The sequence below is a fragment of the Pipistrellus kuhlii genome, unplaced genomic scaffold, assembly GCF_014108245.1.
Source record: "Pipistrellus kuhlii isolate mPipKuh1 unplaced genomic scaffold, mPipKuh1.p scaffold_m20_p_11, whole genome shotgun sequence".
In the NCBI taxonomy this organism is placed as follows: domain Eukaryota; kingdom Metazoa; phylum Chordata; class Mammalia; order Chiroptera; family Vespertilionidae; genus Pipistrellus; species Pipistrellus kuhlii.
The window spans coordinates 3,318,368-3,345,147 of record NW_023425416.1 but is presented as its reverse complement, the minus strand read 5'-3'; the positions used below and the strand labels follow the sequence as shown (position 1 = coordinate 3,345,147).

Genomic DNA, 26,780 nt, shown 5'->3' with positions numbered 1-26,780 from the left:
CCAGCAAAGCTGCCTAACCAGCAATAATGAGACCACGCCCTCCAAAACACACACACACACACACACACACACACACACACACACACACACATATTTAGAAAAAGACTTCTTAAGGTAACACTTCAATCTTAAACTGTCTCAGGAAGAATAATTGTCTAATCTGGACAACTAGCTTCAGAATATAAAATGCATGGATGTGACTAAAACAACAGGTGTAGCTGGTTTTATGTCTTTAAGCACATCTGCTCCATGGCTCAGGCAAAGGAGATGTGGCCTCTACCCTCAAATTGGCTACAGTCTGTTCTGCAAAACAGCTATCTTACCAGCATCCTTGAGTAACATTTACTATTCAAATCAGGTTTATTTACTCAGCAAATAGTCATTCTCTGAGTAAGGGTTGTGTATATGCCAGGCGCTATTCAAGGCTATGGGAATACAGTGATGAACAAACAGGTAAGACTTGCCCTCTTGTCTCTCAGGAAGGCAGAAGACAGGCAGGTTGTTAATCATGGGTAAGTGTCTATGTTGCTAACTGCTCTCTGGCAGCATCCAGTACAGTATCTAGCACATAGTATGAGCTTAATAAAGATATTGGAAACAAATAAATGAGTACGATAAGGGCAATCAGTGCTTCCAAGGGGAAACATTTCCGTGGTGAAAGCGATGAGGGGGCACTAAGGAGGGCAGTTCTGCCTGCAGGGGCCAGAAGTCCAGCCTGGCAGGGCTGTAGGAGCAGAGGAGTGGCAGGTGATGCCCGATGGGAAGGGAAAGCCAGGCAAAGGCAGGTGTGCCCAACCAGAATGACTCCAATCCTGAAATTCAAGGTCACCCACACTCCCAGACCACAGGCCAGGTGGAACTCCATTGTGAAGGTCTTATTTGCCAGGGAAAAGGTTTGGCTAGCCTCTGGAGACAGGAGACACCTGCAGGTTCTAAGCAAGGGGATCTTTAATCCATCTGCACTTCAGATTGCTCCTTTCCTGAGTCACTTCCCCACTCGCCCTGAGGCGCTTGGTACTTCCTGTCAGTACCTTGTGTCCCTCACCTGTCAGCCAGATAGGCGGCCCCACTCTGAAGCCTTTTCAGACCAGTCCCGTCCCAGGAGCAAGCTACGTGTTCCGCTGACTTAGGACCTTAACAGCTGACCATCTGGGGCCTCCGGCGAGGCAGCCACCTTCCAGAGCAGCGGAGGGCACTGCACAGTAGGAGCGGCCAGCAGCACCTTCCGCATTGCTGGCCCGCAGCGCAGAGATCCAGGCAGCGCTGGCCACCCCACGTGGACAATGAGGGTGCAGCCATCTGCCTCCGCTCCCTGGTGAAGCCCACAATGCTATAAAGCTCCCTCCCCAATGGTCAGGAGGGCCTTCTTCTTGCAGAGGTGCCAATTTAAGCACCTGAGGAGAGGGCTGCATATCATAGGTCCTCCTGAGGTCCTGCCCATTTGATGCCCAGATGTAATGCCCTGCGGGCTGTGGGAAGGTCAGGGGAAGTGCACTGCCTGGGGCCTTACACAGGGCAGACATGCAGAAACATCTTCTGAATGAAAATAAGATCAAGGATGCATATTGCTGCCTCTGGCAGATTCCTGCGCTGGGAGATGGTCCTTACCATCCTGGGTGAAGGTTTTCTGTTCACTAATGTGGCCTCTTCTGTCTTCACCGCCGAGGACAGAGTGTTACTGTGATTCAGAGGAGTCCAGGAAGGTTAGGGGAGCTACCCAAGGTCACCTGGCTGGTCAGTGGTTGGGACATGGACTTGGGACAGCTGGATCAATGTGTAGGATGTTCCTTCTGTGCGCTGAGAGGAGTTCCCATGCAGCAGCTCTCTAATGCTCAGGGTGGCCTTGGCTAACTGCTTTGGAATCACCTTAGAGGAGGCGGAATGCAGGTTCGAGGGACTCACCTGATCAACCTTTCTGGAGGCAGGGGTCCAGGAATCTGCATTTCTGACAAGAGCACTAGAGAAATCTCAGCACACAAAAGTTTAAGAACGACCATACCAAGGTACACCTAACCTAGGCTGAAAGATTTAATAAAACTATCCAAATTAATCCCAAGGTAGAGCTTAAAAATAAAGGAGAATCCAAACTTTTTTAAGAAACTGCAAAGCCAAACATGGAGGTAGGTCTAAAGGTCACTTTCATTGTCATTGGTAGGGGGCAATGTCTTCTATCAATATTTTTTATTCAGTTCTTTTTCTTTTCTATTCTAGTTAAGTTTTTATTTTATTTTAGGGACAACTGACTACTACTATGAATTTAGAAATTCTGTCTTTTTATAGGTCCTAATATACTTCTTTTCAGATACAAAAATAGGCCTGATCTGTTCTGTTTGACAGCAAATCATAGAAACTATTGTACCTTGTTTAGGCTCCATTCCTCCTCATCTGGAGGCATATAGGTTCTTTGTTTCAAAATAATGAGTAAGTGCCTATGAATCAAGTTTAACAGACTTAACATTGTTAGAGCAAATTACTCACTGAAATTAAGTCTTAGAATGTTAAAGCATATAATGTACTAATCACAGTTTCATTCTCTGTTGTATACATTTGCCAGTTTTCAAAGAAAGCAGTTAAACTACATTCCTGGAAAGGATCATAGTTTGGATGATGATTGGTTATAAGCCACATTTGACTAATCTCTATTCCAGTCTAGGAAGAATGAAATTAAAAAGACCCTGGATTTCTTCAGATCCTGGTGGGAGTTTATAACTGTGGTTGGTAAAGTCCGGGATCAGTAGTTTAGCTAAAAATTATTCCTGATATTTTGAAGTTATTTCATTCACCATGAGGTTGAAAGTTTTGTTGTTTTTTTAATTTAACAACAGTTTGGTTCAAGGAGTCTAAATCTGGTTCTGATTTTTTTCCCCTGGAAAAAGGATTCATTGGTTCATTGGGACTAGAACATAGAAAATTGTTTCTGACAGCTCACCTTAGCCAAGAGTCTCTTTTAGTTCACACCCCTAAAATGAGTGCTAGACGCAATCCCTACCCTCTCTGAATTCTCAGAGTACATCATCTTTCTTTCACTTATGATATAACATTTGCCCATTTACGTGTGGTAGTAGTGCTGTTACTGAAACATATACCTTTCCTCCATCAAGAGATTTGCACTTCTTTAAGGGAAGGTCATATTTATAAAAGTTTATGTCGGATGCAGTGTCTTAAGCATTTAGGTACTGTAGTAGTTAGCCTCCATGCTTTTCAATGGTTCACGTATTCATGTCTGTGACCTTTTTGCGTTGAATCAGAGCTGACCCTCTGTGACCAACCCAACTGAAGGATGTGCTGATGAAAAGCTAGGAAATCAGAGGCACTGGCTCTTCTTCCTGGTTTTCTCAGATCACTCACTGTGGCGGACACCAGCTGCCACATTCTGATGCCATTTAAACAACCCTTTTATGATGCCCATGTGGAAGGGAAACTAGGCCCTGGGTATAAGCCAACACTAAGCCACCAGCCTTGCAATGAATTCCCTTGGAAGTGACTCGTTATAGACCCAGTTGACACTGATTGCAACATGGCAGGACCCAAACTGGAATCCTCCAACTAAGTAGATTCTTTCATTTCCCATAGAAACTGTGCAGCAATAGCTGCTTGACCCCACAGCCCTGAATAGTTGTTTAATAGATAGGATTTTATGACTAAAGTACGGTAATTATTATTCTAAGTCAATGCATTTTTGTGGTAATTAGTCAACAATAGATAACAGATACAAAAATTTATTGTTAAAGACAAGCAAGAATTTCTAATTATTGGATGCATGCCAAAATCCATGATGATCATCACCTGTGTCTCACTCACTCTATCGGTTATGTAAAGGATTTTAGAAAAAAGTTAGTTGTTAACTGGGTTTTAGAAGAAAGGATTATGGTGGTGAGGTAGAGAAAGGCAACTTATATTTCTGGTTGCCTTCAATGATTGGTCTGAAAGTTTAATGTCCTGGTAATCAGATAATGTTAGTTGCAGAAAACATAGATTTTGAAAGTTAAGAAAACCTTTCCGAAGGTCCTTCCAGAACAACAGAGTAAGGAACTCCCAAATATGCTCCCCAATAAAGGCAATGAGAATGCTTGCAAATGCCTTACATCAAATTTTACAAAACTTTGGAGATAAGCTGAAGGCTTGTTAACAACCCCAAGTGCACTTACTCAAGAAAAGCAGCAGAAAATTGGTAGAAAGGCAAGCTTTGTGATATTTTAAATTGCCTCATTCCTTTCTTCCTTTCCCAAACCTGCACTAGCCTTGACAACTAATCACCTTACAAACACGATTTTTATAATATATAAGCCACAGAAGGGAGCAAAAAAAATAGTTTTGGAATTCCCTGAAAAGCTTCATCCCTAGAGAGTTTTCACTATTTTTTTGAGTAGGGGAGGAGAAACGTAGCTTTTATACAGCCTGAGTCTCTGTGAAAACAGCTCTATTCCCAAGGTGTATTTGTTTAACCTTCATCTGTATTTGTTTAATATTGCAGCTCCTTGGGCAGTGATACAAGTATTTGACCCAAAAACTTAAAAGGAAAAACTGGGGAAAGATATAGGCATATAGGCATTTCAAATGCTCCAACATTTTAAAATGCTCTAGCAAATGTCTAGAAGGCAACAAACATGTACTGGACTGTTGTCATATCAGAAATAAACTAGGAAGTCCCTAAGTTTTCATCTCTGGCTGATACTGAGGCTCAGCACAGATAGGAAGTAAAAGTAAAGGCAGAGCACTGGAAGCATGTCCCTAAAACACACTCCCTTGGCAAAGATTGGGAGCCTTGTTAGTTCAAGCCATTTAAGGAAATCGCTGTCTAATCACTAGCTGACAACTAAGTATATTAAGCAGAGATGGTAGTGGATACACACACACACACACACACACACACACACACACACACAAACCAGACTACCAGACTTTAGGCAGTTTGATCAGAAATTCATTAAACTAACCAACCAACAATAATAACAGCAAATACCAGGAAGTTGTGCTAGTCAGTGTAATGCCCCTTCCCCAAACACGTCCATCTCCTATATCCCCAGGAATTGTTGATCTGTTTTGTGACCTGGCAAGGAGGAATGTGGATTGCTAACAGATGGCTTTACATTAAAGAGATTATCCTGATATATAGGTGGTCCAATGTTCTTTGAATGTGGAAGAGAAAGGAAAAACATTCAGTGTCAGAGTGATAAAATGTGAGAAAGACTCAAACTTTGAAGATGGAATAGAGCTAGGAGTGAAGGAATTTGAGCAATGTCTAGAACCTGGAAAAAGCAAGACAACAGATGCTACTGTAAAGCATAGGGAAAGGAATGCAGCCCTGCCAACACCTTTGCTTTAGCCTAATCACACCCATCTTGGGTTTATGACCAGCAGGAATGTAAAATTATATAAATGTAAAATTATATACGTAATATATAAAGTTTAGTTTTTAAAAAAATATATTTTATTGATTTTGTACAGAGAGGAAGAGAGAGAGATAGAGAGCTAGAAACATTGATGAGAGAAACATCGACCAGCTGCCTCTTGCACACTCCCTACTGGGGATACGCCCACAACCAAGGTACATGCCCTTGACCAGAATCGAACCCGGGTCCCTTCAGTTCCCAAGCCGACGCTCTATCCATTGAGCCAAACCAGTCTCGGCTAAAGTTTAGTTTTAAGGTACTAAATTTGTGATAACTTATTTCAGTAGCAAGAGGAAAATAATATGAATAATTGGGTGACAAATGATTTTCAGAGTTGCCAGATTATATATTTAAAATGTCCGATTATAAAAAAAATCTAAAAAGACCAGTCAATAAAAAAATATTTCAGAGAAGTACAAACATTGGAATTACTAGATGAAGAATTTAAATAAACATTAAAATATATTTAACTAAATAAAATTATGCCTAAAGAATTAGTGAAAACTATAAAAAAAAGTCTCACAAAATAGGTAATTAATAAAGAGATATAGACATTATAAAAGAAAAAGGCAAATAAAAATCCCTAATTTGAAAAATCCCAAAAAAAGAAAAGAAAAAAAATTTGACTAGAGGAATCTGGCAGAAAATTTTATCTGGCAGAAAAAACAAACAAACTTGAATATAGGTCAACTGAAAGCATCCAGTTTGGCCAATTAAAGAGTAAAGAATAAATAAGTCAATAAAGGAGATGGGGCCCTGGCCAATTTGGCTCAGTGGATAGAGAATCAGCCTGTGGACTCAAGGTTCCTGTGTTCAATTCTGGTCAAGGGCATGAACCTTGGTTGCAGGCACATCCATGGTAGAGGGTGTGCAAGAGGCAGCTGATTGATGTTTCTCTCTCATCAATGTTTCTGGCTCTCTATTCTTCTTCCTTTCTCTCTGTAAAATAAACCAATAAAATATATTTATAAAAGAAAGAAAGAAAGAAAGAAGACAGGGAGCAAAAGAAAGAATATTGGGAGATAATGACTTAAATAATTCTGAATTTGATGAAAAACATCAGTCTCCTCATTGAAGCAGTTCAATGAAATCCAAGTATGATAAACAGAAATAGACCCACAGATGGACATATAATCAAATTGCCTATAGACAAATAAAAAGAGAAAATCTTATGAGAAGCAGAGAAACAACTCATCCTCTCTAATAAAAGAAAAACATGCAAATTGACTGTACTTTCCTCAGGTGGCATTAACAAACAAACAAACAAACAAACAAAAAGTAAGACATTTATAAATAAACAAAAAGTGATAAAAAGTATAACTAGCAGACCTTTCCTGTAAGAAATATTAAAAAGAGAACTTCAGTCTGAAATAAACACACACACACACACACACACACACACACACACAAAACACACACACACACACACATATAAAACAACACAGAGAGTAACTAGAATCCACATGGAGAAATAGAGAACACTGATAGAGGTAACTACACAGGTAAATATAAAATAGAATATAAATGCGTTTTTGTTTTTAACTTTTTCTTCTATCAGATTTAAAATAAATTGATGTAAAATCAGGCTTATAATGAACAAAGATGTTTTTGTGATAATAGTAGCACAAAAGAGTGGGAGGAGATTAAAGTAAGGTTTTCTATATTATTAAATTGATATTTATTCAGTATAGATTAAATCAAGTTGTTAGTTGTAGTCCCAGGACAACTACTTAAGAAGACATTTTTAAAAATGTGATATAAGAAACAACAGGTTTTAAATTGTATACTAGAAAATACTTATTTAAAATAAAAGAAACAGAAATGGAAGACTAGAGAAAACAAAATGAAATAAAATGAAATGTCATTGAAAACAAATAGCAAAATGAGAGAGACAAATTTCACCTTATCAGTAAGTACATTAAATACAAATGGAGGTAATACTCTAATCAAAAGGCAGAAATTGGCAAAGTGGATGAGAAAAATGTAATTCAATTACATTATATGCTCAAGGGATATGCTATAGACTCAAAGATACACAAATAGGTTGAAGGTGATTGTATGGAAAAAGGTAAGTCATGCAAATATAAACAAAAGAGAGCTGAAGCTGCTATATCAGACAAAATAGGCTTCAAGCAAAAATTTTTACCAGAGGCAGAAAAGATATTTTATAATGATAAAGATCCATTAGGAAGACAAAACAATAATAACTATTGTACATATATACCTCCCAATGGAAGTTCAACCCACATAAAGCAAAAACTGACAGAATTGAAGGGAAAAATAGACAATTCAATAATATCAGTTGAAGACTGCAATCCCTCACTATGAATAATAGATAGAACAATAAGGAAATAGAAAACTTAAAATGTTCAGTAAACCAGCTAGACCTAACAAACATCTATAGAACATGCCACCCAACAACAATAGAATACAGTCTTTTCCCAATTACAGTTGGTACATTTTCCAGGGTATTCCATATCCACACTAATAAAAAAGAACATGCAATTTACCATAGCTTGTGATGACCACCAGCCAATCAGGAGTAAGTATGCAAATTAACCAAGCTAAGATGAATGGTTAATTTGCATACATAGGCACTGAGTGGCCTGGGGCAAGGCAGGATGCTTGTGTTGTTGCCATGGTGATGATGCAGGTGTTCTGCACCACCCCAGGTGCTCTGGGCCTCCCGGCAGTGTGAGAAGGCGGAAAGGTGGCTCCAGTCAGAGCAAAGGTGATGCCAGCAGCCAGGGAAAGGAAGGCCCATTCTTGCACAAATCTTTGTACATCGGACCTCTACTATTAGACCATAAAAGAACACTTCAAACTGTTAACAGGATAAAAATTATACAAAGCATGTTCTCCAACAATAAGAGAATAAACCAACCACATTGGAAAATTTTAGAAATTCACAAATATGTGGAAATTAAACATCATAGTCCCAAGTAGTCAATGGATTAAATAAGATACCAGTAGTAAAGTTTGAAAAGACATTGAGCTAAACAGGTTTGGCTCAGTGGATAGAGCATCGGTCTGCGGACTGAAAGGTCCCAGGTTTGATTCCAGTCAAGGACATGTAAGTTGGTTGCGGGCATATCCCCAGTAGGGGGTGTGCAGGAGGCAGCTGATTGATGTTTCTCTCTCATCAATGTTTCCAGCTCTCTATCCCTCTCCCTTCTTCTCTGTGAAAAATCAATAAAATATATTAAAAAAAAAAAAGAAAAGAGTTTGAAATTGATCAAAATGAAGATGTAACACACAAAAAGATGGAATGCCATAAAATCAGGTGTGACAAATGCCTATATTTAAAAAGAAGAAATAAGATTTTAAATACCACTGTTAGAAATAAGAAAAATAAGATAAAAACTAAATCTAAGTAAGCAAAAGGAAAAAAAATAACTATAGAATAAATAATTTAAATAGATTAAAAAAATAAGGAAAAAGAGGTGGTTCTTTGAAAATTTAAATACACCAATTGTTAGCTAGATTGTCCAAGAGAAAAAGAGAAGACATCTTATCACTATCCTTGTTACAAAACTACAAAGGATAGTAAGAAAATAATATCAATAATTAATATGCAAGCCAATTAGATAATTTTGATTAAATAAACAAATTTCTAGAAGGAGAAAGAAGTATTATAATTGACTAAAGAAGAAATAGAAACTGTGAATATACCAATAAGAAGTAAACATATTAAATTAATAATCAAATAACTCCACATAAATAAAAATGCCAGGAAATATAATTTCAACAAAAGAATACCAGTTCTTCACAAAGTCTTCTAAAAAGTAAAAGAAAAATAATTTTTCCCAACTGATGCTATGAGACCAGTATCCTTCTGATAACAAAACCAGAGAAAGATCAATATCCTTTGTGAATAAGACACAAATCTATACTAATAAAAGGGTAATGTGGTAATTATAACAGAAGACCTTCTGGACATCCTTCCAGACAAAGCCATGGTGGTGGGGCTGAAGCAGAGGCAATTAGGAGTGATCTGGCCAGGAGGAGAAGGCAGTTTAGGGTGATAAGGATGGCAGGGGGCCAGTTTGGGGTGAACAGATTCACAAGGGGGCCTAGTTAGGAGCAAGCAGGCAGGCAAGATGGGGACAGTTGGGAGTGAGCCAGTCAGTGGGATGGGTAGTTGGCAGTGATCAGGCTGGCAAGAAGGGGCAGTTTGGGGCGAGAAGGCTGGCAGTGGGGTGGCAAATGGGGCAAGCAGGCAGAATGACTAGGGGTAATCAGGCAGGCAGGCAGGTGAGCAGTTAGGAGCCAGGAGTCCTGGATTGTGTGAGAGGAATGTCCCAGATTGGAGAGGGTGCGGGCTGGACTGAGGGACACTCCCTACCCCAGTGCACAAATTTCATGCACCAGGCCTCTAGTATCCTGAATAAAAACACTAATTAACAGAAACTAGGAAAGTATGAAAAGGGTTATATCCCATGATAAAGTGGGATTTACTGGTATTCCTAAAATGCAAGATTGATTTAATATAAAAATTAATCAATATACTCCATATTTATAGAATAAAGAATAAAAATCATATTATCATCTCAATAGACACAGAACAAAAAAGATTTGACAAAGTTAATGGCCTTTCATTAAAAAAAAAAACACTCAAAAAACTAGAAATAGAAACTTCTAATAAAGTACGTCTTCAAAAGCCCCATAGCTAACAGAATACTTGATAGCCAAAGACTAAATGCTTTTCCATTTAAAATAAAAAAATGAGACAATGTTTGTTCTCACCATTTCTATTCAACACTGTATTGGACATTATGGCCAGATAAATTTGGCAAGAAAATGGAATAAGTCATCTAGATTGGAAAGGGAAAAGCAAAACTATTTCTAAACACAGATGACATGATCTTGATTGAGAAAACCCTAAGTAATCATTAAAAACCTATTAGAACTAATAATGAGTTTGGCAAAGTTGCTGGATACAAGATCAATATAAAATTTCAATTTTATTTTTATATACTATTATAGTAATGAGAACTCCCAAAATAAAATTAAGAAAGCAATTCCATTAATACCACCAACAAAAAGAATAAAATACTTAGGAATACATTTTAGTAAAGAAGTGTAAGACTTATATACTGAAAATTACAGACTATCATTGAAAGAACTTAAATACCTAACATGTTCATGATTGAAAGACTGAATATCATGAAGATGAAAATACTCTCCAAATTGATCTATAGGTTCAATATAATCTCTATAAAAATTTCAGCAACTTTTCTTTTAATCCTTACCCAAGAACATATTAATTGAATTTCAGATAAAGGGGGAAAGAGAAGGGAAGAGAGAAATATTAATGTCAATCAATGTGAGAGAGAAACATTGATTGGTTGCCTCCTCTATAAGCTTCGACCAGGGATTGACACAACCTAGGTATGTTCCTTGACCGGAAATAATTAAACCCTCAACCCTTTGGTGTGCAGGATGTTACTCCAACCAACCGAGTTACCCAGCCAAGGCCTGATAACTCTTGCAGAATTTGAAAAGATGATCTTAAAATTCATATGGAAGTATAAGAAAAGGAAATAGTTCAAAGAAGACATTGTATTTCTGCTATAAGGATGGAAATATGTATGTTAATGTAATATAATGTATATATATTAGCACAAGCACGCAGGCCTGCCCAGCACCAACGTCACTCTGCTGTGGAGAGGGAGGCCGCTCCCTACTGAGGCACACACATGCAGGAACCACTGGGCAGGCACAGGGGCCAGTGCTGGCCCCCTGGCAGAGGCACACACAGGCTTACAGTGCCACCAGGCCCAGCGGGGGGTGTCAGGATGGGCCGTGGCATCCCCTGGCAAAAGCACATGCAGGCCCGTGGCAATGCCCAGCCCGGAGGGGGGGAAGGGCATCAGGACAGGGGTTGGGTCTTGGCAGAGAGCTCTCAGCACTCCTGCACCAGGATCTGAGGTATGGAGAGCAAGGGAGAGCAAATAGGCAGTTAGGGTGCTCAGTTCAGGAGGGGAAAGCAGTTCAGGTCATTAGGCCAGCAGGGTATCAATTGGAAGCCTCAGGCAGGCAGGCAGGTAGGTATTTGGAAGCCAACTGGATTGTGAAAGGGATCCCAGATTGGAGAGGGTTCAGGCCAAGCTGAGGGACACCCTCTTCCCTTGTGCACGAATTTTGTGCACAAGGCCACTAATATATAATAAAATATTACACACACACACACACACACACACACACACACACACACACGCACATACACACACAAACGCAGGTAATGAGTCCAAAAATTACCCCTACTTTATGGTCAATTGATTTTAACAAGGGTGAAAATCAGTTCAATGGGGGAAAAGACCTTCTATTCAACAACTGTAATGTTTCATGCAAAAGAATAAAGTTGAACCCCTACCTCATATCATGTAAAATGAAACTCAGAGAATATTATGCTAAGGGTAATAAGCCAGTCAGAGAAAGACAAGTATCACATGATTTCACTCATATGTGGAATCTGAAGAACAAATCAATAAACTAATGAATAAAAATAGATTCAGAGGCACAAAAATCTCAAACATACTGTCAAACCTTAGTGGGGGTGAGAAAAGATCAACCAATGAACTCATATGCATCTATGTATAACCCACAGACTCAAGCAATCATGTGGTGAAGGCCTGGAGCAGGGGGCAGGGACAGGCTAGAAGAGGTTAATGGAGGGAAAAATGGGATATATGTAACACTTTCAACAAATAACATTTTTTAAAGAGTAACTCATATTGAATAATACAACTAAATGTAAGAACCAAGACTATAAAACTGTTATTAAAAAAACATAAGAGTAAATCTTTGCGACCTTGGGTTAGGCCCAGGGGTGGGAAACATCCAGTCCTGGAGCCAAATAAGACCCTCAGAATCATTTGGTCTGGCCTTGCCAAGGCATTAGGGGTGAGTTGACCAAATATAGAAGGCTAATTTTTAGGTTGATAGTTTTGTATGGCCCAGGAATGATGTTATAAGTATCCATATGGCCCTTGTCAGAAAAAAGGTTCCACATTCCTGTTAAGCAATAGTTTTTTAGATATGATATGAGAAATAGAAGCAAGAAAAAGAAAAAAATATATAGATTGATTTGATTTTATCAATTATTACTTATTATTAGCAATACTTTTTGTGTTTCTAGGGATACCACCAAGGAAGTGAAAATAAACTTCATTATGGGTGAAAAAAAAATTTAAATCATATACCTAATAAGCATCCAGAATATATAAAGAATTTTTACAACTCAATAATTAAAAGGAAAATAATTCGATTTAAATATGGACAAAGGATTTAAATAGACGTTTTCCAAAGATCTTTATAAATAGCCAATAAACACATGAAAAGATGCTCAACATCATAAATTATTAAGGAAATGAAAATCAAAATGAGGTCTACTTCATAACCACTAAAATAGTTAAACTTAAAAACAAAATGACAATAGCAAGTGTTGGGAAGCATGTAGAGAAACTAGACCCCTCATGCACTTGTGCATAGATGGTTGGATTGTAAAATGGTGCAGACACTGTGGAAAGAGTTCTGAAGTCCCTAGGAATGTTAAACCGAGTTACCATGTGACCCAGCAACTCCACTCCCTGTGTCCATCCAAGAGAACTAAAAATGTAAGTCCATATAAATTCTTATTGTGGGAACCATGTCAGAGTTTGCTGGCTGCTTAAGTCTAATTGAAGTGTAGAGACCTTCTTCAGAGTACACAGGATGTTCAAGGCCACTCTGAATGTGGGAATCTTAATCAGGGTGTCCAAGGCTAAGATATTATACACAGGTCAAGGATGCAGCAATCTAGACTGTGCCAGTGTTCCCTTCTATAACCCAAAAGACTGAGGTTTTTTGTTTAAGTAGTATATGGTTGCCACTGACCAGCTAGTATGGGCTAGCTGTATTATGGGGAAGATGTGTTACTGACTAGCCGGCAGCATTCAACTGCTCAGATAATGTCTGTTAGTACAGAGGCTGCTACTATGTAGGAAGGATGTATTGTTCCCTAGCCGGTATGCAGCTGCCTACTTATGGGACTTTACTTTGAAGCTGTTTTGTCTAGTGGCTTCTTGTTAGCAATGGCTACCTGACTACCGGTTCCTATAATAAAGACTCCCTTATATACCTACAACTTCTCATGTCTTCTCTGTCTACCACCTAGCATTCAAGAAGGTCCAGCCCCTGGCAGAGGGGCTTGGATTTGTGTACCCATATTTATACACAAAAGTTTGCATCAGCATTATTGATAAGAGCCAAGAAGTAAAGCAAGTCAAATGTCCATCAATTGCTCTATAGATAAATAAAATTTAGTTTATACATACAAGTGAATATTTGACCATAGAAAGGAATAAAGTACTGCTGCATGCTATAACATGCATAAACCTTAAAAACATTATTTTTAGTGAACAAAGTCAGTCAAAACTGCCACATAATATTGCTTACATGAAATGTCCAGAAGGGGCAATTCCATAGAGCCAGAAAATGGATTAGTGATTTCAGGGGCTGGTGTTGGGGAGGAATAGGGGACAGCTGATTTGAGTTGATATGAGGTACCCATTGGGGTGATGACGTATTTTAAAGTTAGATAGCAGTGATGGTTGCACAACCCCATGCATATGCTAAAAACCACTGAATTTTATACCTTAAAATGGTGAATTTCATGCTATTTAAATATCTGAATAAAGCTATTATTTTTTCTTAAAAATCCTTCCAAATTCCTAAGTAATATGTCTTTAAATCATTGCTCTGGCGTGCACATTGGGAAAAATGCTTTCCCTAACCTTCTCACTTGCGGTGTTGTCAAGGGGGCAATGCGGTATTCTGGTTCAGTACTGCTGCGGACAGAGGAGAACCAGCAGGAATTCTAGTTGAAGTTCTCTCAGCAAGCACATGCCTGCTATTTGACAAATCATTTCACTGATTTGTTGGCTTTGACAGCAATATTTTGGTGTGGGGGTGAGGGTTAGACCCATGGTGAACAGTCTATTCCTGGGTGTCACCTTCAGAAGTTGTCACAGGTGTAGCAGGTGTCACACTGTGGGGGGAGGATGAGAGACCCAGAGAGCAGAGAGACCCCAACAGGAGCAAATCTGATTTTATCATTTTATATATTATAAACTCACCCAACTGGATGGTGTTCTTCAGCTGCGTGGCTAAGGCCTCTACAGCACTGACTATTGAGGTGGTGTGGGACCTGGCCTGCACTACCTCAGAGCTGTGTCTGTGTAAGACTTCCCATTTCAACACAGTCCTCTGTGTCCTTTAAATATCTTCCCTGAACCTCTGCATTCTTCCTCTACCCAGAAAACTTGCACCCTTCCTGAAAGGTAAGGTATAAACTATGTGAATCACCACCAACTTTGAGTGCACAGAATTTCCATTAGTCTGCATGTTGCTTTATCACTAACATTTCATTTGATTTAATGTCAAAGTTATGAATCACATATGTCACTCAAAAGCCACTTTGCAAATACTTGAGTGGCAGTTCATACCTAGAAATATATGTTATTGCTGACAATTTGGAGATGTAATTCATCCAATAAATAGGACCAAACATATATTCATTTCTGAAGGGCCTCTTCACATTCTTGTGGTGGTTGATTTTTTATCCTCTCAGAGCATTTGAATAAAGGTATATATTTTGAGCAAACTCTCCTAGATTAATGGCAGTGTTCTGTTTCCTATTTGGGGATTTTCTTTCAGTGTAGAAATTGGAATCTGAGGTCACATAATATGGCTTAATATTTCCTCTGTAATGCCATATATATCAGAGAGAAAGGGAGAGATAGATAGAAACACCAATGATGAGAGACTTATTGATCAGCTGCTTGCTGCACACCCCCTACTGGAGATCAAGCCACACCCAGGCATATACCCTGATCAGGAATCAAACTGTGACCTCTTAGTTCATAGGTGAATGCTCAACCATCTAAGCCACACCAGCCTGACTGCAATGCTTTTCCATATTGAGCCTAAGGACTGTAGCTTTGGAGCCAACCATTCTTCTCTGACTTTCCTTGGAGGTAAAGAAATATCCTCACACTGCAAAAAAGTAAATGTGGTCATCTTGAGTTGTCAGACTTGAAAGGAAAAAAAGAGAACCAGGGGAATACATATTGTGGGGTGCCTTGTTTTCTCTTCAGTTTGCTTTTAAATATGTGAGGCCCACATACTTATGCAGAGATTGTATTTTGAAAACCTCAACACTTCAGAAACTTGCAGGATTTGAGACTCATTTTCCTCTGAGAGTACATTTGAGGAATGGGGCCTATAAATCTATAAGTGTTTGCATTTTGCTGCTTTTTGTCTCCTCAGCATTAACTTTGATATTTCTTAGGATCCTTTTTTCTAAATTAGCAGTGTGATGTATCATACTGGATGTTTGCCTTTCCCCATGGTATTTTTAAGCCATTTCCTTCACTTCCAAAGCCATTAATTTTCAGAAGCTTTTCAGTTTTATGAAACAGTACTAGAATCACTACTTTAAAATGTTTAGATAATAACTTAGATTTAACTTAAGACAAATAATATCTCTGACTTATGAGAAAATATATATTTTTGGTATGAATCTCTCACTTAACATATTTTCAAAGTGATTTTTGAATGTTATTTTTAAAAATACAGTAGTGACCTGAGTCTCCTGTAGAAATCCCATACCAAGCACCTGTGAGAAACACACAATGCAAAGCTCCAGTTCAGGCATCCAGGATCCAGATCTGACATTTAATCGGCTTGTGCTGTGTGAACACATTACATTTTGTAAAGCATTGGTTTGCAAGGAATTGAGAAGTGCCTGCTATTTCAGTTTGAAAGCCAAAATATTGCTGTCAATGCCAACAGAGGAAATAATCTATAATAATAAAAGGATGATATGCTAATTCAACTGAATGTCATTCCCAAAGTCCTTCCAGATGAAGATGGGGCCAGAGGGAAGCCAGTGCCAGCAGTGGGGGGAAGGGAGGGCCTATTCTTGTATGAATTTCATGCATTTGCGCCTCTAGTATAAGTATAAATACCAGTACAGAACATTTTGTCTCCTTTTTCATCTTGATATATTTTAAAAATTGGATTAGCATTATTTCAAGTGTATTTTTATGATAGTAACTGGTGGCACCATTTTTATTTTATACTCATTACAATTTACATAATTCACATTTGCACTAAAAGCTACACACACACACACACACACACACACACACACACACACTCACATGCAAACAATACTCTATCCCCCAGATAGCCCACTATAGCCTGACCAGTGCGTTTGCATATTTAGACAATGCTCCTTCTGGGATCCCAGCCTCATCAAGCAGCACAGGGTTCATTAGAACAGTGTCGCCAGCATAGCGATAATTAAAGTTGTATCAGCAATTTAGGGGCTTATAACTCTGCTGTAAGGTTGTGCTTGGGGATAAAACTCAGCACAAAAGCTCAGCCTGGGAATAGATTATTTGCCAGATCTGGTAGGTATGTATATAGGGGAAATTTATATGGTTGTTTATGATTTGCTGTCCTGCTCATCTGATTCTTGAATTAAGATGTTTTATAGACTGGAGATCACTGAGAACTGGTATTTTCACTGATGCCTTGATAGGCCTTACTTAAACTGTAAATATTACACTAACTCAGATGGTGCCACTGTTTATCTTAATATATAAAAAGCCAGGGGCCATCATGACCTAAATGACGGGACAGATGACCAAACAACTGAACATCAGGCTGCGTGGGGTGACCAGGCCAGCAAGGGTGTTAGTGAGGGATGACCAAATGACTGATCAGCAGGTTGTGTGAGGCAATGAAGCCAGCAGGGGGAACAGTTGGGGGTGACCAGGCCAGCAGGGGTTGCAGTTGGGAACAGCCAGGTCTGTGTGTGGGGGCAGTTGGGGTGATCAGGCTGTCAGGGGGACAGTTGGAGGTGACCAGGCCGGCAGGTGGGAGCAATTAGAGGTGACCAGGTTGGCAGAGGAGGGCAGTTGAGGGTAACCAGGCTAGCAGGGGAGGGGGGGGGCGCGGAGCAGTAAGGAGCGACCAGGCCTGGAGGGGGGCAGTTGGAGTGACCAGGCCAGCAGGGGGGTCCAGTAAGGGGTGACTAAGCTGGCAGGAGCAGTTAGGGGCAACCAGGCAGGCAGATAGGTGAGCAGTTGGAAGCCAGTGGTTTGGACTTTAAGAGGGATGTCTGACTGCCAGTCTCCAGGATCAGGCCTAAACTGGCAATAGGACAAACTCCAAGAGGTCCAGAGGAGAGGGTGCAGGCTTGACTGGGGGGACAAATTTCATGCACGAGGCCCCTAGTATTACATAAATGAGGACAAATCTGCATAGGAATGCAATTTAAAAGTGAAAAAGAGTAATTCTAATTACACATAAATTGTAACATATTTCATTGAGTAGGATGCAGGGAACTCCTCAGTTGCCAGTATATTTCTACCAAAGAGATGCCAAAATATGCTCCTGCAAACTGCTCTGAGCTATTTAATTGGTAAGTCAACACTATTGCTCAGAAAATATTAGATTCAGGTCTTTTAGAAAACTGCTATTTACATTAGACTTCTCTTAGATGTAGATTCAGAGCTAGTGGCAAAAGGGAAAATCTCACTAAGGGGGAAAATCCCAAAGTTCTGTGCTTCTTGGCTGTCATTTTGCTATTTGGAAGAGAGAAGCAGTGGATCCTGAGCCCTCCAGCTATAGAAATCAAGAACATACCAGGAGTGAGTTCCTATCAGAATCGATTTGTGATTAGGTGCATTGTCATCATGGGTACAAGTTCAAATATGATTTTAGGCATTTATCTAAAATGTAATCCCAATCTACATAATTAGAAACTCCCAATTTTCAACAAGGGACTCAATATCAATGGTGTGCAGACTGTTTATAAGCTGGAAGTCTTGAGTAAGATGAACTGGGTTTAAACGATGTTGCTCCTCTCGTCACTATCTGGGCTTCGGGCAAATAACTGTAAGACGCTGAGCTTCCATTTCTCTTTCTTAACATAATGTGATGACAGCAGCTACTTCAGAGAATGGTTATCAAAGGTAAAAGGTAGCCTGCAAAGCACAATGCCTAGTACATGGTATCTGTTATTATGTTAAGTTGTTCAGTAGCCTAATCACAATGGACTTGCAATTTGTCATTTATTTACTCATTCAGTTACTCATATTCCACATACTTGCCATTGTTTTCATTATTTCAGACACACTGATTAGATGCTCTGTACAACGGTGAACAGGGTAGGCAGAGTCCCTTGCTCATTAAGCAAATAATCTGGTGGAAGGAAGTCATCAGGAAAATAATCACGAATTATGATAGGTGTTAGGAAGGAAGCAAGCAAGGGATTAATACAGGAAATTGACAATGGAGAGAGGAGTGTGATAATGAATTCAGGGTGTCCAGAGAAGGTTTTAAAGAGGCAGCATCTATAAAGTTGGTAACTTAGGGGCCAAGGGTGTCTGAAAGACCAGCTTGGAAAAAGCGTTCCTGCTGAAGGGTAAGCCCGTGTGTGCTCCTGAGGCAGAAAGAGCTTGGTTCTCACAGGATCTGAAGAAGGCCAGCCGCTACACCAGAGGGCGGGGAGGGGGACTGATGGGATTGACATAGAGCAGAGAACTAAGGCAGGTCAGCGTGGGGCTCTGTTCCCCTGCTCACACAGAAGTTTAGGTTCCATTTGAGTGTAGAGAGAAGCCCTAGAAGAAAAAATGTTATAAGGTTGATGATGTAAGTAGGTACTTCAAGCTACAGCTAGAGAATAGCTCCAAAGCCATTGAGTGTGGTGAGTTTTCCCATTCCAGATTACAGGGGACATCCGGACTTCCATGTCAGGAACAACTGTGTAGCTGACGAATTCTGAGATGGCAGATGTTTTCATTTTAGACGAATCAGGGAGGCAACGCTCAGAAGGCACTGATGTAGTAAATGCAGCTTTTTATAGCAGACTCACTCAATGTTGCACTTACTGTTGCTTTGAAACTCACCTCTTTATTCATAAGTTCATTAGGTCATAATGTATTTTCAGGGAAACTATTTTTAAATTTAAGTACGTGTAAAGATCAACATGGTTCTCTGGGTTTCCCTCTCTGGGGGAAGATTTTAGGCTGTATGACAGTGTAGACTAAATGACCTTCCGGGGACTATCCGAGGGCACCAGAGTCACAGATGGAAAGTGAGGTCCCATCAGGAGTGTCTGGGCTGCACCAGGCCTTTTCTGCTGGTTTTGTTTATCTTTCCTCTCTGCTCATTTCATTTAGGCTTGGATTTAGAGTAACGGAAGTTGTACTGTGCCTTTTCTTTTTTGTACGCCACGTGTTACTGAATTATTAAGTAATTATGTGAAATTATGTGATAACAAGCACTTATCTAGTGCTTTATTCAAGTACTTATTTACAAGTTTGCCCCTGGAGAACACTGAAAATGCTTTCTCTGTAAAGTTTCCAAAGTAACATCAACTAGTCTGCAGCCCCACAATTCTAGACTTTTCCATTTATTAGTTTTCAAATGAATGAGCTTAATGATATGCATCTGTGAAGTAGGAATAGCTTTGAATTGGGTTTTAGGTTAAATGTGACAATTGTACTTGAGTGTAGGCTCTTGAAATTTGGGAGGACAGTGTCCTGCATGCTCTTCACCCACCTTACCCACACTGTGTGGTTATAAGCTGTGAAATTTCAGAGTAATTTGTTGTGCTGCAACAGATAAATCTTATGCCTTATTACTCCAGAGAAAGATGGTACACTGACTAGCACTTCCAAGGAACTTTCTTGGGGTTATATCGATATAAATTGATGCAGTGAACTTTCCTCTTCCCAGGGCTGTGGTTTCAGTACAGTGGCTGATACTGGGGTGCACAGTAAGTATCAAATGAATAAAAGGAGGCCTATGGTGAGGTACTGTGGTGAGAGACTGAGACTGAAACATTGCTTACCTACATGTTACTTTTTCAGTGATGTTTGATTTTTTGTTGTTGTTGTTTTTACAACACTTCAGATGTGTTTCCAAGAAGTTTGAAGATCAAAAGTATGTCTCACACACAAAAACGTTGGGAACTATTAACATGGTAGGCTCTGAGACTACGCCTCCCCAAGGGGCCCGCTAAAAGACGCAGACTCTGCAGGACTCCTCGGGAACACCAGAGAAGGGGCTGCAGCTCCTAGGTCTGTAAATAGGGGGACAGCTAGTTGGGAAGGGGCAGAGCAGTCTTCTAAGGTTCGGGTGTGATGATTTACGATAAACCATGGAATCCCTAGTGGGTTGCTCACTGTCCTTTCAGCTGGAAAAGCGTTCTGTTCATTTCTGTAGCCAGCGAGCTCTGTGAAAGCACCTGCACTGAGCCAGTTATTGTGCTCAATAAAACAGAGAGTGCTATGCAGCGTGTCTTAGTTTCTGGGGCTGTGATGTATGAATTGTAAATGCTACATATAATGCAGTCGTATTTTATTCAAAACTACTTCTTAAAAATATATTTTATTGATTTCAGAGAGGAAGGGGGAGAGAAAGAGAGATAGAAACATCAATGATTAGAGAGAATCACTGATCAGCTGCACTGAGCCCACAACCGAGGCATGTGCCCCCGACCAGAATTGAACCTGGGAATACTCAATCCCAGGCCAACACTCCATCCACTGAGGCAAATCAGCCTGGGCTATTCAAAACTACTTTAACAGCTCCATATATTCAAATATCAAAATGGATATTAAGAATTATTAGTGTGAGGTTGTTGCTTCAACTTACACCTCTGTTATTAATTTCCCTGCTCCTATAGAATACTGAATCTTCCAAATTAACTTGAACATACTTTTAAGGTGCTTAATAATTTTTACATAAGCATATTTTAATGTGTTTCATAATTTAATATCTAGTAGACCTTAAACCATTTCTTCATAAAAATTTTGCATTTCTGTAAACCTTATACTGTAGAACTACATTGCTTTATGTATTATATACATTTATTTTGGCCAGTTCAATTTCTTGTTTGGTAATAAAGTTACATTTTATGAAAATAGTTTACATTTAATGCATATGGTGGTGATAAATATGGGTTGGAACTCATTGAAAATAAAAAGAAATATAATCTGTATAGAGGTCCAGATTATAGATGAACTGCTAAAAACATAAGTCATCAAAATGTTATTTCTGTATCATCTGTTGGTTCTACAAACCCTCTCAAATAATTATTCCATCATCAAATTCTTGCAATTTTCAGTGCATTTGACCTGAGGGGTGTGTATGTAATTTTATCATCAATCAGTATTACCGCCTGACCCTTGTTTTAGGTGAAAACAGTGGTTTGAGAGCTTTCACTCTTCAAAAAAAAAATTCCATTGACTAATTTTGTCCAATTTCACCTTTTAAAGTTATTCCAGGACCACTGCTTGTCTGTTAAGTATGCAGAGTAGATCAAAGGTTAATGATTCTTAATTTGACTTCATTAAGTGATAATACAAGATCTGGAGCTCCTCATTATGCTCCGGGATCGGACAGTAATGTCATAACATCAGGAAATAATGAACCAGGAGGCAAGCACCGCCATGCATTAGAGCACTGCAGCAAGTCATTAGGTTTCAGACGCACTGTCTCAAGTGAGGTATTAAGTGAGGTGCATATTAATAGCCTGGTCCAATTCCCATTTTGAGAAAGAACTGTATTTTTTGGCATAAGGAAGACTTTCTGATTTGAACTGTTATAATTTGGAAGACTCTATTGGATCCTGTTTATCCTTTATTACTATTCATTAGCTGACCTCAACCATGACAGACAAGGTGATATGATCATTGCACCGTTTCTGCAGCCCACCCAAAACAGCCCCTTGGTCATGCATCACTTTTGAATGTAGGGCCTCTCCTTCATTTTCTACGTGGTGATTTCAAACTCCATTTTGGTAACACAGGGGATTAAGATAGCATTTTTGCTACTAAGCAGTTCTATTATTCTACTTAGAGCAAAGTCAGTTCTATAGTTTTCATTTTTCTCTGAGAACAGAAATCAGCACAGACAGAACAGTCATAACTGTAGTTAACATGTCAGGGAAAATGAATGCACAATTGTATAGTATAATGCCATGTACTTTAGCGATAACCACAATGAGGGATAATGAGCTAATCTTGGTCTTCTGTATTGCAAAGCTAATATCCTCAAAAAGATATTGCGTTTCATCACAGTTTAATGTAATTGCTTCTAATCCATTACCTGAACAATAAACTTAAATATCTTATTCAAACACTAACATTAAGCTGCTTTTCTCCAGGATGTCAATATAACATTTTGCATTCATCTGCCTCAAGAGGAACTGGACAGTAAAATGTACCTTACATGTTTGTTCTTCCTGAACTTTCCTATAAATTGCTGTGAAAAAGGAACCAAATGAAGGAGTCGACACTAACATTTGTAACTCCGATGATTTATGAGAGATAGGTTTGCCAATGAAATAAATTGCTTCCACAAGACACATGACAGTGATCTCTTCCTACATCCTGCCTGGAAGCAGACATGGAAACAGATATCAAGTGCGATGGGCCTTGCAGAGCTAGAGGCTTGGAAAATGACTAGGGTTCATATTTTTAAAACACATTAGCTGGAAGGAATACCAACATATTCTTCACATTTACTAGTAAAATGATAAGCTCTCTGTGTGTACACACGACTGTGTGTGTGTGCATATGTGTATAAGAAAAACAGTTGATTTTATACTTTTTAAATATAAAAATTATTTTCTGCTCCAAGAAAATAATCCAAAAATGCTCCAAAGGTATTTGTGGTGGGGGTTGAGGGGAAGAGACACCTCTTTTTTCTATCCCTAAGTCAAAACCATTGATTAACTCCAATGCAGTTCCCTTTTGTTAACAAAGCAGGTGTTAAATAAATATTAGATTTGTGTAAATGGACAAAGATTAACTACTTAATCATATGGAATTGCTTTGGAAAAATAAAAAGATATCAGGCCTAAAGGATACTGACTGTTATATGAATAGTCAATATTTCTCAGAATGGCGCATGGACCATCATTTTACCTTTAAAAAAACATTGGCCCCTGAATCCAATGTAGTAATGTAGGTTCTCAGGGGCAGAGACCCAGGAAAGGGCATTCCACAGCAGCACCCAGGAAGTCCTCTGCACCCTCCAAGTGAAAGTCATTGCTATAAACTCCATTTCCTGCTTGGGATGCTGTTTTGCCCCCATTCAATTCAAATCAATAAATATGTAATTCTGCACCCTCCTCTCCTCTAGTGACCACCGATCTGTTCTTTGTTTTTGTTTTAGATTCCACATATAAGTGACATAATACAGTGTTTGTCTTTCTCCATTTGACTTATTTCACTTAGCGCAATATCCTCAAGTACATCCATGTTGTCTCAAATGGCAAGACTTGGTTGTTTTTTGTGGCTGAAACCTATTCTAGTGTATTTAGCTATTCATTTAGAAATGGATGCTTAATTTGTTTCCATTTCTTGGATATTTTAAATAGCTCTACAATGAACATAAGTGCTTTAGAATTAGTGTTTTAATATTATTTGGATAAATCCCAGAAGTTGAATAGCTGGGTCATATGTTAATTCTAGTCTTATTTTTTTGATGAATCTCTATACTATTTTCTATAGTGTCTACAGTAGTTTACATTCTCACCTGTAAAGTTCCCTCTTCTCAAACATTTGTTACTTTTTCACCGTTTTTGATACTACCAATTCTAACAGGTGTGAAGTGACAGTTCTTTGTGTTTTTTTTTTTAAATTTATATTTCTCTATAATTAGAGATGTTGAATGTTTTCTCATTTGCCTTTTGGCCATTTGTACATCTTCTTTGTAAAAATGTCTATTCAGATCCTCTTCCAATTTTTTAAATTGTTTGTTTTATGTTGTTGAATTATGTATTTCTTTATATTTTTTTACATTAAACTCTTGTCGAATGTATAAACTTCAAATATCTTCTCTTATTTAGTAGGTTTTCTTTTTTATTTTAATGATGGCTTTCTTCTTGATACAGAAGCTTTTAAGTTTGGTGTAATCCCATTTGTTGTTTTCGCCTTTGTTTCCCTTTCCTTTAGAGTCATTCCCAAAGAATAGAACAGAAACATTGCTAGACCAATGTCAAAGAAAGTTCTGCCTTCGCTTTTTTGTAGAATTTTATAATTTCAGGTCTTACATTCAAGTTTTTATCCATTTTAAGTTTCTTTTGTGTATAACTTAAAATAGTTTTTTTTTTGCATATGTTGTTCAGTTTTATCAGAACCATTTATTAAAGAGACTAACCCCATTGTGTGTTCTCAGTTTTTTCATCAATAATTAATTGTCAATATATGTTGATATATATCTGGATTTATTTTTGGGTCCTATTCTGTTTCACTAATTCATGTGTCTGCTATTATGCTAGTATTATATTATTTTTACTGCTATGGCTTTGTAATATGGTTTGAAACAGGGAGTGTGATACCTCCAGGTATATTCTTTTTGCTCAATATTGCTTTGGCTAATCAGGAGTGGCTTTAAGCAAATTTGTGGCTTTATACAAATTTTAGCATCACTATTGTAGGTCTGTGAAAAATGCCATTGAAATTTTGATAAGGGTTGCATCTAATCTTTAAATCAGGTTAATGTGGACATTTTAACAATGTTGATTCTTACAATCGATAAACATGAACTATATTTTCATCTAATTATGTCTCCTTCACTTCCTTTCATCATGTCTTATAGTTTTCAGTGTGTAGGTTTTTTCCATGTTTGGTTCAATTTATTCCTAGATATATATTTTTTTAATGCAATTGTAAGTGAGATTGTTTTCTTAATTACTCTTTCTGATAGTTTGTAATTAGTATATACAAATTCCATATATATTAATATATTAATTTTGTATTTTTCAACTTTACAATTGATTTCTTAGTTCTAACAATTATTTTGGTAGCATCTTTTGGATTCTACACATAGTATTATGTCATCTGAAAATAGTGACATTTTTACTCCTTTCTTTCTGATGTTAATGCTTTTACTTTTTTTTTTTCTTTCCTAATTGCCATGGCTAGAACTTATAATATAATACTATCTTATCTAATAAAGAAGGAACATGCAAATTGACCATCACACCATCACAAATATGGCAGCACCCATAGTCACAAGATGGCAGCACCCAGTCCCCTCAGCCCCACCAGAGTTCCTCAGTCCTTTCAGCCCCACTGGAGAGGGGGAGTGTGGGGCAGGTGCACAGTGCAGCCAGACCATCCATCCAGGATAGATCTGAGGCACAGGCAAGCCTCATATGGCAGCTTCCCAGTTGCCCAGGGTCACCCCAGGGAGGCTCAGGTAACCAGGGCTGGCTGAGGCTTGCACTGCCAGCAGTGGCAGCAGCAGAGATGTGATGGGGGCATCACCTTCCCCTCATCGCCAGGTTCCCTCCTGCTCATGAGGGCTCCCAGAATGTGAGAGGGGCAGGCCGGGCTGAGGGCAGTCCCTCCAATGCATGAATTTTCATGCCCTGGGCCTTAAGTGTTCAATAAAAGTGGTGAGAGTGGGTATTCTTGTCTAGTTCCTGATCATAGTGAAAACGCTTTCCTCTTTTCACCATTGAGCCTGATGTTTGTTGTGGGTTTGTCATAAATAGCCTTTATTATGCTGAGGTACATTCCCTTTATACCCACATTGTTGATTTTTTTATTATAATAAATAGACATTGTCAAATGCTTTTTCTGCTGCCTTGCTTGCCTGACCATAGATAAGAACAAGTTGGCAATGTTGATTTCCCACCTCACTGTATAAGTTAATTATTTTTAGTCATTTGGCTTTAATAAAATATTTTAAAATGGATTGTTTTCCCTTTATACCTATTCTTCATGTTTTATTTTAAAGATCTTTCCTGTTTTCAAGCAATCTCTCTACATGGTTTCTATGTAACCACTTGAAAACAGCATGTCGTATGCCTGCGTTAATCTGTACAGGTGCAGCCGGGACCCTTGAACACAGTCTTTGTGTTTCCATCGTTATTGAATGGTTGGTAGGGAAAGCACAGTAGGTTTTACTAACTCTGAATTCCATGTTTTTGTTTTGTTTTTCACTGAGGACAGATTCATGATGGGGAGGGAATGATGGCTTTTAACACTGGCCACCATTTTCCGTGAGGCTGCTTTTGGTTAAATTCATGATAATGGTGGTCAGGTATATTCTCTTTCCTGAGGAGATGGTGTCAGGCATGTGCCATGAGGTGGGGAAGCTGGTGACCATGATCAGGTCTTCCCAGGCCCAGGCTGTAGTGTGTGTTAGACACTCAGATCTGCAAGTTGAATCACCACAGTGATCATGTTCTCAGGGGAGGGTTTACACCAAATAAAATTTTTAGAGAGGGACCTAAAGTATTGGAAGGTAAACTTACAGAAGGGAAGTTCTCTGAAGGTAAGGCTTCTATCCTGTTGTCACTATATT

General features: G+C 38.8%; 1 protein-coding gene across 2 annotated transcripts in view; it reads left to right on the top strand.

Annotated features, from left to right (window-relative positions):
* Positions 1–26,780, top strand: part of TAFA1 (TAFA chemokine like family member 1) — a 487,078-nt gene that overhangs the window by 162,819 nt on the left and 297,479 nt on the right. The window lies entirely within an intron of this gene.